This window comes from Acipenser ruthenus, chromosome 12 (assembly GCF_902713425.1).
Source record: "Acipenser ruthenus chromosome 12, fAciRut3.2 maternal haplotype, whole genome shotgun sequence".
Taxonomy (NCBI): domain Eukaryota; kingdom Metazoa; phylum Chordata; class Actinopteri; order Acipenseriformes; family Acipenseridae; genus Acipenser; species Acipenser ruthenus.
In genome coordinates this window covers 36010351-36028578 of record NC_081200.1, presented here as the reverse complement: position 1 = coordinate 36028578, position 18228 = coordinate 36010351, and the positions used below count along the sequence as shown (strand labels likewise).

At 38.4% G+C, this 18228-nt stretch overlaps 1 long non-coding RNA gene across 1 annotated transcript; it reads right to left on the bottom strand.

Moving 5' to 3' along the window:
• Positions 1-1660: 1660 nt before the first annotated feature.
• On the bottom strand, positions 1661-8911 carry LOC131740007 (uncharacterized). Its single transcript, XR_009330639.1, has 3 exons — positions 8465-8911; positions 5351-5441; positions 1661-2212 (listed from the first exon to the last, which is right to left on the bottom strand). It is a non-coding gene; the product is annotated as an uncharacterized LOC131740007 (long non-coding RNA).
• Between the last annotated feature and the right edge of the window lie 9317 nt (positions 8912-18228).

Below are 18228 nucleotides of genomic sequence, written 5' to 3'. Positions count from 1 at the left end.
GCAAAATGAGATAGCGATGACGATACTTACAACAGGCATGATGGTTTTGCCTACCTGTTTGCGTATGCCATTGCACCTTTGGAATCGTCTTCATACCACTGTGAGTCCCTGCAACAAGAATCGCCCGTTTCTGACACTGCACTAAACTGATCCTTTTGAAACCCCTCTAATTTAACATGCAAAAATTATTACAGTAGATGCAGTACGCTTTGCAGACTGATGTCATTACATTGCTGTTGCTTATAGGCTCTTTATAAGCAACTATGTCACGTACAATTGAGGTCAAAGGATACAAGGATTTTAGTGGTGAATAAAACCATGTCAGATAGTTCTGCACCAATGTTGTGCATTGATTGATGTTTACCCGAGGCAAGTATGACCACAGCAAAGCCAATCCTACTTTTTAGCAATGCTTTTAGTCCAAAACTCGTATTTGCAATCTGGTCCCAGTTTACCACTGCAGTTTCAGACCACAGGCATTTCTTTGTGAGATGAGCCGAACATGCCTCAACCATGTTATAAAAATAATCTTGCTAGATTGGTACATCCTCAATTGTTTGTAAAGGAATATTGGCTCAGTCTGAGTGTTCCATTTTTTTTAATCATAATTATTATTTTGATCATAAAAATCATCTAAGGGGTCCCACATATTAACATCTCATTTTCTTTCCGGCAAATTGTTAATGGGATTTCTCTGTGTTGACAGATGAATGCTGACCGGCGCTAAGCTCAGCATTGCATTTTCTGAGGAGTTATTCTTTTCATTCAATGCAAAACAACTCTGCGGGTGACCTTGTGAAAGAGTAAAGTGGCCAGTGTCCTTCAGCCTCCCTTCCAGCGGAACTGGAATGAATAAGTAAGTTACAGCTATTTTTATATGGCACTTAGTATCTGCATTGATGCAGAAACAGGTGGACGGCGGACCAGGGCTGGGTTATTCAAAATGGAATTTAGATTGGAACATTAATGGTTCACATCCTGTCTGAGCCTAATCATGAGTCAAAAAGAGCAATTCTTTATAGGGGAGGGGAAGAGAAAAGGATAGATCACTAACGTCTGCTAGACTGGAGTTTGGGTGAACATGCACTGTTCAACCTAGAATGTAAGGGGTCAGAATTTAAGGGGGTGTGAATCTACAGAAATACTTGCTCTGAGGAAATGTTAAACTCTAAACTATGTCTTTGTATATGTCCTCTTATAAAGCATTCATCGAGTCAAATAAATTTGGTCTCCATATGCAAGCATGTTTAAATGCATAGTGAGGAGCACTTCCGTCACTCAACTTATTTTATCTTGCAGATCTGAAAGACAAGTGTATTTATTCACTGTATGTTCAATGACTACCAGTTTGTACATTAGTAATGTATTTCTTTAGTATCAATGTATTTGTCATGCAAAAGCAAGTAGGGAATGACCTACCAAGAGAATATAAAACATTGAAATTCATATATATTCATATATATATATATCTCCAAAGCAGAACAAAACTCTGGTGAAGGATGCCTTCTCGATACCTGTATCTTTAGACAAGGGTTTTCATATAAGCAGTGAAGATGGACTAAAATGTGGCTGTGTCCTTGAGCAACAACCCCCACCAATCCCCTTTCTCAGAACTAACACACCTCCTCTTATCAAGAATGTTATAAAATGGGTGGGGAATTAGTGTTCTTTATTGAGCTGTTTAGCATTTTAACATCTATTAACCCTATCAACACATGCAGTAAATACAATACAATACAATACATTTAGTAAAGAAAGAAATAGGAAAAGATAACCATATTAATGAAGTTGTTTCTATGTCTCATGGTGAAAAAGTCACTAAAATGTTGAGAGTTAAGGGACACAGTGATGTGCTGGAGAATCTCAAGTGTTTTTGGTACTCATTACATGGCACCAACCAGTGCTGGAAGCTGAGAATGGAGTGTTCATGACGCGCGTCATTGAGCTGGAAATGGAGAGAAAGCATCTAAAAGAAAGACAGTGTTGAGAGAGGGACTGTGGTGTCTTCATTTCAAAGATGACAGCTCTGAAGAGCTGGGCTTATTTGTACTCCAAAGTACCAACATTGTATCCATAGGCCAAAGGAGTGTGAGAGATCAAGGGGATGTTATGGACACTGTGAAGTTGGGCACAGCATCACTTGTTTTCTAAATCCAAGTTTGGTTGCTTGAACTTTCGTTTTGCGATGATATCTGGCATCTCTGATGAGGGCCTGTGAAACAAAAAAAAAAAATTGGGAGCACTGAAGCAGTTTTTACCAAGAGCCCCCAAAATAATTACATGTTTCACAGGCAAGTATATAAGGATTCAATTAATTGTTGAACCAGATGGAACAAGGGCCTTTTTGAACACAGACATCTATGAAAAACATTAGATTGGCTGTCACTGATCATGCAATAGGCATGTGTATGCAATGGGTTTGTGTCAGGTAATCCCATTCAGATGCACAAACCAGACTGTGCACCTGAAGAGAATGAGATGGGAGTCGCGGTAACCAAGGCAACACACAGGGTAGCTGGTGAGTGAGCTGCCTTGTTTGATAATGCATCAGGATATTGCACCAGGATCACCAGTTCTGTAAATCCAGCTCTGCCTCTTAGTGTTCAAGGGATTCTACTGATTGGATGCTTGATTAGATGCAACTTAAATTTATAATGATATATAACACCCTTAAATATGCTGATAATTAAAAATAAATAAATAAATAAAACGAGGACCAGAAAAAAACATATTTCCGGACCAGCAGCAACCGCTGAACTCATAGACTCCTAGTATGTTATGTTAAACTAATAATATTTTTTAAAAATGGTATTGTGGTACGATAGCTTTCTCAGTGGTAAATGCTGTTCTGAATGCTGTATTTTCTCAAATAAAATAAAATGTCCAAACAAATAAATCTGGCAACATGAAACCAACAGTCTGGTTCTGTCCGGATTTATGTCACAATATAACCTTCCTCCCTCAGGACTAACACAACTTACTCGAGAAGTCAAGTGAGCTCTATAACCTTGTGAATAGTGGCTGTGCTGCCCAAGGTGTTTGTTCTGGTTCAGTGACACTGTGACCTTCCCCGAGCTTCTGCATCCTGAAGCTACTTCCCATCTGCAGCTCTTTAGATCCCACTCTCCATGGTGAGGGAAAAGGGACAGCAGGTGTTTGACACAGTCACAGACACACATGTACAGTTATTGGTGGAACGAGAAGCTGCATACAAGCTAGATGACAATTCCGGGGATCCAATTGCTGGAAGCTGTAACCATCAGGGTTCATTTGTGTTCTTCGGTGGTTCCTGTTTGCCTGCTTCTCAGCAATGACTCTTGTTTACAGCTGCCCCCTTTCTCTCAGTAATGTCGACATGCTGGTTTGACAGCTGCATTAAAAAGACTATCCTTACCTAGAATAAATCAAAATTGCAGTGCCACTATAACCATTACTAATATAGCTAGGGCTAACTTTAGCTTTCTAAGATCCTTATAGAGGGATTCCTAGCAAAATGCTGTAAATTAAGTTACATTTACACAACTCCACCTAAAAGGAGTATAATACTATATAAAGAGGTTTGCAATTATATATAACACCCTTAAATATGCTGATGATAATTAAAAAAAACCTGCTTCCGTAATAAATGAAGGGCTGGTGGCAGGTGACATTTCATATGGCTGACTGTTGAGGGCTCTTCAGAAATGAACCACATCCTGAAGTGGCCCCATCTCCCCGTTTCATTCGATGAGGAGAAGCCACAGGGAGCAAGATCAGAGGAGTAGCGCTCCAATTCACTCTGAACCAAGAAGACGGAACTGAGGTTTCAACATCAAGAAAATGAACATGCCCATGTAAGTTTGCTCTGCTTTTTTGTATGTTCCAAAGCCTGTCACTTTGCCTCCATACACACACACTCAGCTTCCACAGCAACTCTTAACTGGAAGCTAATTAACTGCATTGAAATCAGTAGGACTTTTAGCCTGTTAATGGAGAAATTCTTATTTTGCTACACAAGAGAGCTTGTCCTCAACTGTAATTACAATACATTTTTAAATGCTTAGTAAATATCTTCCAATATATATATATATATATATATATATATATATATATATATATATATATATATATATATATATATATATATATGTATGTATGTATATATATACAGTATATATATATATATTCAAAAAGGTATGTTAAACATACCAAAGCTTTGGGAAGTTGGCAAAAACGTATATATTATATATGTTTTCTATTTTACTGGCCCCTTTCCTTTTTATGATGTAGTGGTTCTGGATACACTTTATTAATTGTTTGCTATATCCTGTTTTACAGTCCTTTGAGCTGACTTCATGCCCAAATGTTCAGCTGTAACTGCCTCTCTCTTTCATTTCTGTTGTTCCTAGACCAGTTACCAAGATAACCCCAACAGTCTGTAGAGTCGTCAAAGATAGCAGCATCTAGTACACAGCTGTGCATATTTTTTTCTGTTTAAACTAGAAAATGACAGGGACTGTTTCTCCTCTTCGCGGTAGCGTTAATCTAATGGTCAGGCACCTGGTGAGCTCAAAATGGACACCTGCAGGGTTTGCTGCCAACCTCCTGGGTGTAAAGAGTTAATTGGCATGGTCATGCGATCTCCTTGGGTGTTGTGGGGAATTGCTGTAGTTGCAGTAGGGGAACAGAATTGAACACTTTAATATTGGTAGGAAAAATGGGGGTACGGTTGTCTGCTTTGGTAGCTTTACTTCACAAAGCCAGAGTGACACTGACCTTTAAAAATGGGGACAACTGTTCCAAATCTGTTGCGTCCAACAAACCACATGCAGTGCCAATTATCGTACCTGTAGCTGGCAGCGTTTACTTTGTCCCCCAGCATTTTCACAGCATTTCAGCCTTACTTTAGTTTACAAACCTTGTTAGCATAATAAGTCATGCTTGAGATTTCAATTAGAATGCCAAAATTAATTCTGATTTCGAAGAAATGTGTTAAATTAACTGACTTTTACACAGCTGGCTTCTTAACTGATAATACCATCATAAGCCTGTCCTATTATATTGGGGGTAATAATTCATATTGTATTTCACTTAAGGGTATAAGGGACTTGCTATGAACATAATACAGAATATCATCATTTTCTAAACGTTAACAAAGACTCCATTACCATGTCACACACACACACACACACACACACACACACACACACACACACACACACACACACACACACACACACACACACACACACACACGCACAGAGCCATGGTTATTTACCACAGGCTTATAGTACTTGCAATCCCCCTTTACACCCAGATTTGACCTGGACATTTGGAGTGCCTAATGCCTGCAAGGTAAAGCATTTCTCACCCCTCATCCGGTGACGTGTCTGCAGCCTGCTTGTCCTGGAATGCACCTGCTTTGCTTCTTGAGAGCTCCTGATTCAGAGGACCCTGAGTCACTGAGCAAATAATAATAATAATAAAAACATTCCTAACTAGACACAGTGTTCACAAACACACCCCCTTCACTCCAGCGACTTTCTCATTACCTCCCTCGCTTACAGGTTGCGAACATTGAAGTTTAAGAGAATTATCAATCATTTCCCTTCTTACGGTTATATAAAAAAAGGATGTTATTAACATACATATCCCTTGCCATAGTAAATACAAAATGAACACTACTGGTGTTATTATTATTGAAACGCAGACCTCATGAGCCACATCTACAGTGTACATTTAAGTGTGATGTTCATACAGGACAGGATGGACAATTGGATAAGCAATTCTCTCAAGATGGAAGTCTGTACGAGGACTGCATGCAAACCTGACTCTAATGACCTTAGTTTAAGAGCAGGAGGCCAAAATTACAACACACTGTGTATAGATGTTATAGACTGATGATGGTCCATTTAGACTAGAGCTTTGTATGCGAGTAACATCCTTTTAAACTATATGATATGTTTAAATTATTAGCCAAAAAGTGTAGGACATACCAACATGGATCTGGAAAGATTTCAAATGAATAATTTAGTAACATTTGAAGCTTGTCCTCTCACTCAAGATAACAAGAGGTAAGTGTCCCCCCTTCTCCCCTGTCCTCTGTCACCCCAATCAAGATGGAGATTAAAGTGTGTGAAGTCACCATGCATTCCTACAGGTTCACCTTCTTAAGGGATGTCATTAATCTGCCTTAGTGCCTCCACTACCCTATTTAAAAAAAAAATCCTATTAAATGAACATGACTATAGCTGATTACAGCAACTTAATTTGATTTGCTCAGTGCAGCAGCACCTTGCTCAGACGTAATTACCGTTCATGGTTTGCTCTCCCTCAATGATTATAAAGTTTGTCAGTTGTGCAAGAGAGCTTTAATGGGTTTTGCCATGAGCTCCGGCTCATTCACTGAAAGAGGAACAAGGCAATCAAGATATTGACTGTGGATTGTGTCAAATTAGCTGCTCAGCGAGGAAATGAGTTTCCTGGGTAGTTGAAAACCTGGGCTTTAACTCTGTATGTGCGGATGGCTCAGTGGGTTGTTACTGAAGATTGCCAGATCCCTTCACTAAAGGCATATCACTGTCAAATTAATAAATGGATGAGACGTGTTTCAAACTAGTGAAACTAACAAAATAGGTAAAAACATGTTTTCCTGTTTGGGTTATGATATTTAATCTGATGAGCCCTAGTTTGTGAAACCAATACTTTTCTGTTCTATCGTAGGAACATTTCCTTTATGTGAGGCTAATTGGTGTGTCTTATAAAGTTTAGGAACTCATGAAAAGTGACAAACAAAATTAGGCCATACCTGTCATAGGTAGACACCCCCATCTACTTACTTATCAGTCTCTGTGCTCTTTAGAGTAATGGCACAATCCGACTGTACTCCGTTTGTCTCATTAAAAACGTTTACCGAACAGCTGAAGCAGCTAGGATAGAACCTTTAGTCAGAGGATGTTAACATGAAGCATGGAGCTGTGTGGATTCCTCATAGATTATGTTATAACTGTAGTACTCATTGTAAACTGCTCATTATCAAGGCTGCTCCTTCTGCTCCTTTCATTACAGCAGGTCAGCCACTGTGGCAAACTTAATTGTGTAAAATCTTTTTTCTATGGTTCGGGAATGTCTTTCGCTATATATGCTAATGTCTTACATTTGATTTACAATATCATCCCAACATTATTGGAAAGGTGTGAAACTATATTTATTCATATTTTGCTCTTATAAAGCATGGGTTGGAATTATGCATGCACCATCGTTAAACAGCAGCAGAGTCAGAATTAATTTGAGACTTCCTCGTTGGCAGTCCCTATAGTAATCTAGTGCTCCTTTATAGGGAGTCAGGGACTGGATTGTCTGGGTGGCCTTAGTTTAAGAGCAGGAGGACAAATTACAACATACTGTGTATAGATCTTATAGACTGATGATGAAGTCCATTTAGACTAGAGCTTTGTATGTGAACAACATCCTTTTAAACTATATTATATGTTTAAATTATTAGCCAAAAATTGTAGGACATGCCAACATGGATCTGGAAAGATTTCAAAAGAATAATTTAGTAACATTTGAAGCTTGTGCTCTCACTCAAGATAACAAGAGATAAGTGTCTCCCCTCAAAAAAAAAACTATTAAGAACTAGCGTACTTCAAAAAACTGGATTTTGTAATCATGATTATTTGTTGTCTGGATAAATATAATCTAGCAGTGACATTTTCTGAAAAACCTGATCAAAAATGATCCAGATAAAAGTAAACTCAATCACAAAATATAGGATTACAAAATCCGGATCACTTTGATCCAGATTAAACGTTTTGAAAAACCGGCCCCTGGTGACAACTGACAGGTTAAATAAATCACATTCTGAAATTGCAAGAAAGATCAGACAGATGGACAGACAGGCAAATGGGCAGAAATACAACACAATATTGTCTGGGTCATGTCTACCTAAAGCAGTGCTTCCCAACCAACATAGGAACTGTCTTGATGTTTATGGATTTTCCCTCAGACCAAAAACAGCAATTGTGCTGTCTGATCTGAAAGAAAATACATTTTTAAAACTGCATGAGGTCACTTCATAGAAGCATTTGCCCAGATTTTATGCAGTGCTTGATTATTTGTAGCATGATAAATATTTCACAATGTTTGGAATGGTAGAATGCACTGGAATTGGGATGTGAGTAGAGCATGTTCGTTACTGTTGGCTTAGGTGTGGGAAAGGGATTTAGAAAGGAAAAAACACACCCTTCTTTCTTATTCATTTTAGAATTACCATGGTGTTTGTTCCTTTGAGAAATACATTTTGCTCATGACTTGAAGTAAATACTGTAGCTCTGAGAATATATCAAGCTCAACAGTCAAGAGCTGTGAGATCATTTGGTCTACGAGTTTAGAGTTGGGGGGACTGAGTGGCTTATTAGTTGGAGAAGAGGACTAGGAGGAAGTGTGGCCTAAGGGATACTGTGTTTAAACCAGGTGCACTCACTTTCCCGTTGAAAAGACTCTGCTGGAAGGTCAATGTTGCTGTTGTTCGGCCTAGGATGAACTCTGAGGTTTCCTGTAGGGAAATAAAAATAATGAACAATAGCATATGAAACAATTCTAAAGCCAATAATTCTATTCCAGCCTGTATGGTAATAGCTACTGTAATGCTCATGCTATATCATTATTCTACTGTAATTACATGTGTATTACTATTGTACCAACATGGAAGTGCTATGTACTTACTAATGAATAGGAGTATATGCACTATTCAAAATAACAAAACCTGTCTCTGGTTGACCTACTAAAATGTATCTACAATTCAGTAGTAATTTGTTCAGTTCTAGTAGTAGACTAAAAACAGATACTGTAGTTTGTTATTACAAAAAGTGCATATACAAATACACATTTTAAAAAAGGGGTAAATTGCATTCCAAATTTGGAGCACAAGCAGGAGCTGGGGCCTATGGGGACCATTGTTACAGAAGTGACTCTGTGATTACTGACAGTGCCAGTGGCACCAGCTCGGTTTGGATTTAAAGACTGCAGTTTGATGCTGGCAGGTTGACCATATCTCTGTCTAAGAGAAGATAAGCACGGTGCTGAAGTGGGGGTGGGGTGGGGGGGTTGTGGGGTGTGCCTGTGATTCTCTGGGGATCCCCAAGTGGTTGAAGTTGAGCAGCACTGACGCATCGCAACGGCTGGGCTCATTATCAACACCATTGCAATTCAGCTGGGCTCACAGGGGACAACAGGCACTCGTAATTAGCAGCATGCTGGAGATTACTGAGCACAGCAAACGGTAACCATTAATTGGAACATGAAAAAGCTGTGAGGGCCACCTGGAGGGATCTGCAAGAGAAGCAGAAATCAATGCAGCAGGTCCCTGACCGACCGTGGAAAAAGAGAAATATCGTTTGATTAAAAAGGCATGTTCTGGAGGGTGAAAAGGGCTGAGGGAAGAGGAGGGGGTTTAAAGATACACTCCTTATCAATAAAAACAATAATTAGTTTACAAGGGATACACTTATCCCATATCCACTACCACAAATAAGCAATTAATAAATTGGTAAATGGAGGAATGTGTACAATTACAGCTATCAAACAAAGTACCATAATTGAAGGTGTTAGTCAACAAAAACACTGCTGATTATCATAGATACAATTGAAAATGACAAGAAAGCGAGGCAGATTTGTTTACACTGGGCTATGCATCGCCATACAAATGGCGAACTGACAAGGAGATTGGCCAATCATGCTGGAGGGAGGCTTGTACTTCTTGATAATAGAAACAATACCTGAAATTGGGATACTCAAATGGAAAACTTCTTGTATCCTTCTCCAGCTTTATGACAATAAATAATTTTCTGCGTAAGGTCTTCAGTTAGCTCTTCATTTTTTTCCATATTGACTTGTTGATAATGACAGCAATCATCCTATGCCTAACCCTTTTATACTCTCTAAGAATGTTCATCTACAAGCCAGCATTAGGTTCTGCATTATCATATTGAAGTTTATAGCACATTGTAGACAATACTATCATAGCAACAAAGGGTATGAATACTTTTGAATTTTTGGAGACATCTATTTCTTGTAACTTTTTTTCCCTCATCCACAAAAGCAAAACGTTTGCTTCAAAAGATTTTTCCTAAAATTCTTTGATTTTGAGAAATTTCTAGAAATTATAAATTTCCATTGGGGTATGTAAACTTTTGACTACAACTGTTATCCTTTGCTAACATCATTTTGAGACTTTAATAACAGTATAATATTAGTATTTAATAAAACAAGTGCCTGCAAAAAACAGGGACAAATTGCCATGCCCTTTTTTGGCACACTGGAATGTAATTAAAAACAGAACCTTCTGCCCAATTTAATGAATTTAAAAAAATTCAAAAGACATGCACTATATTTTAACGAAGCACTTTCACCCTGCACCTTAAAAGGCTTATAGCTAATTAACTAGTTCCATAAATCTTAACCATCATGCAATTCCATGTAAGTCTCACATGGCCAGTTTTGAAAGAACCACACGTTATAGCATTAGATAAATCCCCTTTAAAAATCGCCCACCTTAATAATGAGCACTAACAATCCATTTTCAGAGTTCTAGTGCTTTTGCCCTGAAATTTACTGAGCAATGACTAACCAGATATTTATAATCCAGATGTATAAGGAAGGAACCGTTTCATGCTCTAACCTTTATCTTTAGAACACAACAAAAAAGGAAAATTCAGATTTTTTAAAGCTTGTAAGTACTCGCTTTTACATAACCTTTTCATATGCAAGATGGAAAAATTAAACTTGCTCAATGAAATTTCAATATAACTCCCTATAGAAATATATAGGATTAAACATTCTTGCAAGAATGTTATTGACCGGTTGCTATGGAAACCCTCTCAGCTGCACAGATGAAATAGACCTTTCAGATCTCTAGGGGAGAGTGTGTTGGCTGACATTTTCTCCAAGGATAATGTAAGAGTTTTTGGGGGAAAAAAACAAGAAAATATGCAGGAGGTTGGATTTAGAAATGTTTTAGGTCTGTGGCGCTTCAAGAAAAGTGACTTTGAAACCAGTGTTCCAGTCCCCCTGTGACACACCCACCTCTCTTAGCCCACAGCCTCTCATTTGGTCATTATTTTCAGCATGGACAGCTCTTGGGATATTAATTATTTTTGTTGAATGCAGTAAAAAAAAAAAAAAAAAAAAACACACACACCACAGCAGCGTCCTTGAAAAGGTAATGGTACTGTTTAGACACACGGTGTAGTGGCTGCCCATGTGACTCTATGCATTTACCATTTAGAGGCCCAGTAGGGTGACTGCCCCCTGTACACACAGCACTGCCCCTGTGACAGCCCCTATTTCAGGGCTCATCAACCGATGTCTTGGGAGATATTTCAAGCTCTTTGAAGTAAAGAAATTACAAAATTAAAAAAAAAAAAAATCAGACCCCAGTAACCTAGCCCCACTGTTCTTCTGTAAGTCCACATTGCAGTACCTTTTATTCCTGAAGTTTGTTTAAGTATAACAGGCATTGCTGTGTGATTCACTGCCATTATGGATTCTGAACCCTGTCTTAGAGATGAGCCTGGCTCTTCTGCACAGTGGTTAAGATGCTCACTTGCGGTGTGCAGTGTGCCCAACATCCTCTCTGTTACACAAGAGCCATGGTAACATTTGATAACCCACTTGTCAACAAGAATGACGTCACATTTTGTGTGCTAGAAATAATAAATAGGAATTTCCTTGATCTTTTTTTTCTTTTTTTTTAACTAGTTGGTAATGTTCATTTGATGATACATCACTTTACTCCATAGTGTTTGGCACTTTTGAACACCCTGTGTATGTATAAGGGTATAACATTTCTATATTTTTCACTGCTCAAGTGCCATCGCTGGGTTGACACATTAAACAATCCTGTGAGTCTCCTAGGTTTATATGCAGAAATTGTTTGAAATCAATTCCCTACTCTTGTAAGTCTGATACTAGCTAACTTCTTCATTTTCAAAGCCTCTTTGTTTTTCTTGTGCTATTAGCTCTTCCGTATTAGATATGTTGATAGACTCAATAAAAATAAATGTTACACATGTCTGAATAGATTTTTCTAAATAAAGAAAAAAGCAATACTGGGCAAGAGCCAACAAACAGCTTGGTGACCCTGATCTGTTTTTTGTCAGGCGACTTGATTTTGAAAAGCGTGCATTCTCTTGGCTTGTCGATCTCAAACACTTTGGGCTGCACTGCATGGCTTTCATAGGCATTGCCAGCAGTGTAGTCAGCAGCAACACCTATCACAGAAACTGTTTGAGAAGCAACTAAGATTGAATACAAATCAGACTGAAAATGAATATTGCCAGGAGAACACACTGCATTACAGCAAATACACTGAAAACTACTCAATCTTGTTTCCACTGTATAACGATATAATAGACTTGCCTCCTTTCTAAACAGGAGAAGTCAAGTGGTTTCCAAAGGTTTCATTTCTAAAAAGAGGAAAAGCACATTTACCTAGAAATGGCAAGACTTGATTGAAGCTGAGCCAGGCTTTGATAAAGGGATAAATGGAAATAATGAGACCTGCAAAGACAAACACACATGTTGATAATGAAAGCCAAGTACTGTACAGTGGTGAATGTTGCATAACCTTGTTGAATAAAATTGAGTGTATTTTTTGGTTCAAATGCAAATGTTAGGAACTGCAAAAAAAACAACAGTCATATAGTTTTCAAGACTCTTTAGGTTACTGGTCAACCAAGCAGAACCAAGCAGACTCAATTAGCAGGCATCAGCCCAGTGTCTGGTCTTGAAAAGCACACAGGGCAGATTAGAAGAAACAGTAACGATGTTCATGTGTTTTATGGTTCTGTGTAATCCTGTTTTTAAAAGATGTCTAGAGCAAAGGGTTGGATGCTGAAGCCCTCTGTCTGTATCACAGAGGTAAACAGATAGGTACCTAGGGTTCCATCTTAACCCTACAGTGAGGGATTGCAGCCCCCTGTATTGAGAAGTATGTAAAATTAATTTCAAGTATGTAACATAAAACATAACGGATGGGTTTTCAGAGTTCTGGAAAAAAAATAAGCTACAAATTCTGTCCCGTAGTTATACTGATAATGTCACCCATGATTGAATTACTGCTGGAAAATCTGTGAGTTGCTTAGGTAGATTATTTTTATTATTTTTTTTTTAACTGTTCTTTTTCCTCCTTCTGTTCTTAATTTGTTTTGGTCTTTCTGTTTATCATTCATAATCTTTGATAATTGCAAATAAAAATATATTTTAAAGTTAGCATCATTTCTTTTTTTTTAATCCTCACACACATGAAGAACAACAAAAAAAATCTTATGTTCTCATAAGAGCCCCTGGAAGATGAGAGCCTGACACCTAAATCTAAAAGTTTCTTGTTTAATCTGCTGTTTGGATGTTAGCTCTCTCATAACTTGAACTTGACATGCTCTGGGATGCTTCATATTGATTTAATTCATTAAATGCAAGGGTTTTCGCCTGGGGTAAAACATTGAGACTCGTTCCTAACATTGCCCTGAGAAGAATGAGCTGTAGTGGGACAGACAATTGCATTCTTACACTTGGATGTAAGCATCAGTTTCTAGCCTCATCATATGCAACGGTAGCTATTCCAAAGCTAGTGGATGAGTTAATGCTATCCAGTTGAAAGCTTGAGGCATATATTAAGTTCCCTTACTTGTAGATGTTGTTGTTCAATTCTACCATGGGAGGATTAGATCTATGCCTTTGAGTATCTCTGTCAAGTAAACAGCTGCTAATCAGGGTTAAACAATGTACAAACCACAGATATGTGAATTACTTGCAAATCATTACACATATAGGGCATCTACTGTACCACAAGAGCAGTCGTCTAAATGGTATTTACAACATCAATAATGGATAATATAACATTTAAAAGGATTTACAGTATGTCAGATTGTTTTGGGATTCTACTATACATACAATGCACATATCAAAGTATTTTACTCGGCCAATTTTAAAGTCAGTCGTTGACTTAAACTAGATTTAAAATCCGCACTAGATTTAAAAAACAGTGATTCGGAGCATTTTGCCAAGCCAGTCTACTGTAGCCTGTCTAAGCACAAGGAAGAGACTACTCACCCAGACCGCCTGCCCCGAGGAATATGCCCCCAACAGCATCGGCCCCACAGTCTTTGGACACCCCGATCATAATGCACCCAGCCACAATGCTGAGCAGAGCAAAGGACACCCGCAGGCAGTGGAACTCATTGATACTGACCGGGTTCATCCAGCAAGCCCGTCCTCCATTCTATGACTGGAGACCCGAGTGGATCTCCAGATCCCCAGCTCATCAAACCCTTCTCCAGTGGAGCAAGACGACACGTCTCACTTTCACTGCTTATAATACAGTCGCCCAGCTCTGCAGAGGAATCCGATAAAACTTTAAAGGGAAGGATTGCATTACCCACCTGTGGGCAATGAGGGCCACTCCAGTCCAGGTCTTTGTTCCAGCCGTGTCCTAAATTATTGAATTGAGCCGAAGCAACCTCCATCCAACTCTTAAAGTTTTTAATTGATTAGATACATCTTGTAAACCTGGAGTGGAATGGCCCTTGAGCTGTCTATCTGTCTTGCAGCTCAGCTGACAATAGGACTGTCAGAGCCTTCACTGGTAAGCTATGCACTTAGGCTCTAGTAATTATGACAGTCCGTTTCCCCCCAAAGCCTTTTAAATGCTCTTGGAGATGTTGAACCAAAGCAGCTAGTTAAATCAACACCATCAAACAAGCTACACAAATGTATTGTTTTATTGTTGATTGCTTCAGCGAGTCTAGGTTGTCTGAATTGTATTGATGAAGCATTTGAAATCCCTATTGAAAGACTCCTCAATTCTTCATGCTCTGACCTGCCCCGATGGTAAAACTGGGGAGGTGTTAAAACCACAGGGATTGGGACTCCAAGCTAAATCTAAGCTTAATCAGATGGTAACAATGGACAGCATTACATTAACACACTTGCACCAGTGGATGGATTCCTGTGATCATGTATTGCTTCCTGGAGGTGCAAGCCAAAGAGACTTTCATTCACCGGAATTCAACTTTCTTTCTAAAATAAAACAGAAGGTGCATTATATGTCAAAGGAAGTCTAGGGCAGTGGTCTGATCTCCTGGGGCTGGTTTTTCAAAACGTGTAATCTAAAATGTAATCCAACAGTGACATTGCAGTGACAAAAACTGGATCGTAACGATCCAGGTAAAAGTAATCTCGATCACAAAATATGTGACTACAAAATCTGGAGCTTCACTGTTGTCCAGATTACAGGTTTTGAAAAACCAGCCTGGTCAGCAACAATAAATTAAACATCAAGTATGTAAAACAATGAAGTGCATTCGTTACAAAGCAAATCAGATGCAAATAGATAATGGTACACAAAGTCTCAATGTTTTAGGTGCTTGTTGGGAGCTGAACATTATCTACATAACCAGCAAGGGAAACTGATTCATCTATGATATGACTCATTTAAATCTCATGCTTTTAAATACAAGGCACCATTTTTATTAAAGTGTCCTTGACTAAGCAAGGGGCCTTATACATTATCTGTCTATCTATCTATCTATATATATATATATATATATATATATATATATATATATATATATATATATATATTTAGCTCAAAGAGCCAGCTGCCCAACGTTTCGATATGTTGTACATATCTTTCTCAAGGGAGCCTGTGTTTGAATCCAAACATTGGAGGTATTTATAGGTTTTTGATGGCATGACAACTACTTGTTATTGTTTACATTCAAATTCATGATTTATTCTTACATGATGTAATGGTGTTCTATATATTGTGACATCATTTTTACTTCTATCTTTGAATCTGTATTAATTCTAATTAACACTACTTTATATAAACTTATATTTTTATTATATCATGCAATGCTGGCTCTGAGGATCAGTCTAGATTTGGCCTCCCCAAATACACAGCATATATATATATATATATATATATATATATATATATATATATATATATATATATATATATATATATATATAAATAAATATAAATAAACATCCCCACTGGTTATTTATTCAGATTGTTTTGAATGAAACCTATCCTGACACAATGCCCATATGATCTTAAACAGTTTAGCAAAAATGTCATTGCCACAAAAAATCTATTAAAACAATAATTCCAAAAGAATGAATAAATCTATAAAAAACTGATGTCAAGAGATCCATAAAATCCTCAACTCAAGTTACCATGTCAACTGTTTGTGTAACACTAATAACTACCACTGATTTCTGTTTGCAAACAGTATACAAGCAGTCAACTTATGTGACGAACAACATCAAGTTCTCTATTTTTTGTAGCATTCTCACTCTTTACTGATGTATTCCACTGTGCTCTCGTATGCGTACAACTGCAATTTCATTTTAATGAGTTCCCATGTATCTGTAGTACTGTTGCATGCTAAACTGGAGCCAGTGGCGTTCTGAGCATCATATTCCTATGTGCTAAAAAACAAGCTCTTGCTGTTAATCTCTTCACACTATTGTTACTGTTGCATGAAAAGATTGCTTTTACCTTTGCTTGACCTATCAGATGATTTATTGGGTCACAAAAGGCTAATAGCAAGAGGTCATGCAGCCTACTTTTAAACTCTGCAGTGCAGTGAGGTATTTTTTAGATTAGAAGATTCTGATGTAGTGTGTCTCATCCCGCCAGCGTTCTCACCATTTTCAGACAATTAGTGCGTCCAACCAGCCTCATTATTCCAAGCAGCATTGTCTGTAACTATAGGATTACAGCCCACAGCAGAACAAATAAAAAAGTAATGAGGGGAGGAATAGGTCGGGATCATATTCATCTCCGGTCAATCTAACTTGATAGTGCTCTCGGCAGCACCCTATTTATAAAATCCCAGCTTCTTCCAAGTGGAACATCTCAGATTGCTACCACCCCACTCCTGCAGGCTCAGAGAGGACATCAGGGCAGGATATAGAGGAATCTGATAACAGCGGCACTGGTAACAGGATGCGGGTTCAAGATCTACAGTAGGTAGAGCTGTGGGACTGGCTATACCTTTGAGCCATATGGGTTCAGTCATTGAAGCATACTGCAAGGCACTGGGTGGTACTGCAGGGCCTGGGTTCCAGTCACGGGTAGGTCATCTGTGAAATTGAGGTCTCAAAACTACAAGAGAGGCCAAGGAGGAAAGGCTTAATGTGGGGGTGCTGTCCTGTACCCAACTGTAGCCCTTACTTTTCATTACCACTAAAAACACACATGCGCCACCAGTATTTGAAAATACCATTGTTAAAGCCATCTGTCAAAAACCAAGGAACAAATCTACAGTACAATCTATATGGGTTGTCTACTGCATCAGGTTTGTAGTTCAATGTTGGTCTGTATTAGTTACAGTAGATTTCAAGGGTTCAGTATTAGAAAGACACTCAGTAAGTGCAAGCGGACACCCAAAAGGTATGGGAAATAGACACTTAACATGCAGCATAAGTGTACAGAAAATGTGAAATGTACATAAAAAGTACAGAAGTACAGAAAATATGAAGAGAACAAACTGGGTTACACAGGTCTCTCTTTCCTGGAGCATCAACGTTGATCTGAGGACTCGAGTGTGGCTATTGCCTCAGCCTGCCTTGCTTTCACGACTGCCAGGCTTTGAAGCTTTTCATCTGGAACAATCTATGTTTAAATTCAGACTCATGTTTTTGAATATTTAGGTACAAACAAACACTGACCTTGTCTTATTGAAATGGACAGGGTCCAGGAAGCAGCGGCATCTGGGAAAAACATGCAATGGATCTCACTGCACAATACCAAATCAGTCCAACATACTGTCCAAAAATTGTGGAAGTGTTAGAAGCCCCTATATTAATATTCAGAGTAATTTCAATAGTTCTTTCTCATCACATGGGGACAAATTGGCCCTTTTGGATGCAGGCTGAACAATTCACATTAATTCTGAATGAACGTTACCACTTTACTGTACTGTTCACAGTGTTCTAGTTACATTTTTAATGTTTGAATGACTTCCACTGCAAAAACTGCATGTTTGAATTATAGTTTCAAAAGGAAAAACCCCATTAAGGCCAAGCTACTTTGACAACAGCTCAAAAGTGCCATGTATCTCACTAAATTCCACAACAAATGCCAGGGAAATTGACAACCATTCCTTACTTAAAGGACTAGGGTAATCACACAGGTACATTTTAAGTCTACTAGCAGTGTGTGTTTGTTGCTGAGCT